This window comes from Lolium perenne, chromosome 5, assembly GCF_019359855.2.
Source record: "Lolium perenne isolate Kyuss_39 chromosome 5, Kyuss_2.0, whole genome shotgun sequence".
Taxonomy (NCBI): domain Eukaryota; kingdom Viridiplantae; phylum Streptophyta; class Magnoliopsida; order Poales; family Poaceae; genus Lolium; species Lolium perenne.
Genome location: NC_067248.2, coordinates 205,488,175 through 205,490,539, shown reverse-complemented (window position 1 = coordinate 205,490,539; position 2,365 = coordinate 205,488,175). Strand labels below are relative to the sequence as shown.

Sequence of the window (2,365 nt, the reverse complement as noted above, 5' to 3'; positions counted from 1 at the left end):
GATCACCTACCACAGCCTTTTAATTACCTTACTACATGGCTAACAATCAAATTTATTAAATGGGCAATCTGCGACTTCTAGCTAATCTTTTATGCAGAGCACAATATAGTCTTCTTTGGTTATTCAAAGTTTAATGCTTGGCCTTTTAACAGGGTTAAAATGATAGACCACTCACTCTTCACTAATTCTGTGACATGTCACTTCCACTTAGATCAAAGCATCCATACAAATCACTTGGAGGTTAAGCAATACAATCTCTACATAATACGCAGTACACAAAAAATTAGTTGATCTGTTTTTGTTTCTATGATGACCTTCTGAATGTATAATACTTTTTTTTCATAAACCAGTTACCAGTCCTAACTAGAGACAAATGTTGAACTTTTGAATGGTTTAAAAGGTACTACCTCTGGACAGAATTAATTGACGCAGCAACCCACTAATCACATGCGTGAGCAAGTCTCCCTCCGCGTCAATTAAATCCGACCGGAGGGAGTATTATAAAAAGCACCAGGTCTTGAGCAAAATGGAGATTTCAGGCTTGAGTAGGTAAATGAACGTGTCTTTTTTTCCAGTTCCGATTGAACCGTCGAGTACAGTACCATCCTTCTGGTTGCATCTCCTTGCGTGAGCTCATTCCTCCCAAACTTTGCCGCTAATTTTGGGCTCAGCTTTTGAGCAGTTCTTGATTTATTAGTTACTTGCTTAATGTGGGACCTAAGTATGTTGTCCTTTTCTGTTGTAAATTCTTCACCTGTTCAAGTCTAATAGTTAAAACAATCGAATAATTTCTACAGTTCTTGTGGTGAACTGGTCAACCGAAAGATAGGCCAGCAAAGGCTGCACACAAAAAAATACAGTTTAGAACTTGGATGCTTGAGTGGGAACAAGGCCCTCCTCTAAATATTAATTGTCTATTTGTGCTTCACCTCGAGTTATTGTAATGCATAGATGTATATTCCTTTTTTTACATTCATTAGTGCTACTAATGTACTGATATAATTTATATATTTCTGGAAAACATAGGCCGGAGCCAGGGTGGTCGTAGCAATCTGAAAGGCAAGGGGGTGGGAAGACCATCGTCTTTCCTTCAGGCACAGGCTGCAGTGGCCTCCCTGTCGTCCCAATGAGCCGCCTGGTTTGACCCTTCGCATATAGACTTATTTAGCTAGCTGTTTTTTTTGTTGTAGAATAGGATATTCATATATACATAATTGGAGAGGAACTATTCATTTGTCTCTGAAACTTATGTATTGTTTGAATACAATCTCTCTTCTTTGCTTATCGGGAGCTGCTGGCAAATGCACTCTTGTCATGCCAATAAAAACATACTCGCTAAATCTGGTGCTTCTTCTATTCATGCAGGTCAGCCTTGAAGACTTGACTGACTTTGTTGGCTCTGTTGCCACAAATTCAATTAAGCGCCGCTCGCCTCTGGCTGCTTTGGCGGTCGGGTGTGACCTGGCCGTTCTGGCTCAGCCGTGGTGCTACCATAATACCATGTACTTAAAGGGTTCTGGCTCAGATTTATCTCCTTTGATCCAACTGGTTTTGATCATACCCAACTACTAAAAATAAATACTTGGAGTAATTCTTTTTGTTGATGAATGAAAATATTAGCGACACCTTTCAGTTAAATACAAACTCTTTTATTTTGGAACCTTTCAACTGGACATATCAAGGAAACGGGAGTAATTTGATAAGAGATTTTTATTGTATTTCTTACAAGTTTTTTCTATGACTATTTAATGGTACCTTATATTGGGCAACCGTCATTTGATGTGTTTCAGGCATGTTTTCCAAAATAAGAATACATGACATTTAATTTTTCTTTGTTCTGTTGGTAAACACAGCTTGAACACAGGCATATGACTCGACTTTTGGACTGGTTGCTACAATTGAAATAATTGGGCTTCTTATGCCTTCCCTTTACATAAGGTGCTATATCTGGTGAGCATACACTATCTACTTCTTTAGGTGCTGATTGATGTTTCTCCATATATTAGATGGTTGTGTTTTTTTCCTTCTAAAACTAGATAGTGCCTTTAGTTTAGCTGACAGTACCAGACCGACAGGTGATGTGAGGCTTTGTAGATGGTTTGGATTTCCGCATTGAAACAAATGCAGAGCATTATCAAACGAGGGCTTTCTCCTGCCCTCGCGCTCCCTGGCCTGCATTCTAAATCGCATTGTTCAGGCCCACCCAAACTTTCTTGTGTAACTTTGCTGCTGCTTAGTGGGGGTCCAGAGGGCAGAAGTAAAATATGCACAAAGCAATCTAACCGAAACAAAAAAAGTGGATTAAACTTGTGTAATAGATAACTCCTTCAGAAATCACCCCAACTACTGCAGATTTGTAAAGTGG

The 2,365-nt window shown here is 39.2% G+C and overlaps 1 long non-coding RNA gene across 1 annotated transcript; it reads left to right on the top strand.

Annotated features, from left to right (window-relative positions):
* The first annotated feature begins 1,024 nt into the window (after positions 1–1,024).
* Positions 1,025–1,951, top strand: LOC127301399 (uncharacterized). Its single transcript, XR_007852044.2, has 3 exons — positions 1,025–1,138; positions 1,366–1,502; positions 1,854–1,951. It is a non-coding gene; the product is annotated as an uncharacterized lncRNA (long non-coding RNA).
* The last annotated feature ends 414 nt before the right edge of the window (positions 1,952–2,365 follow it).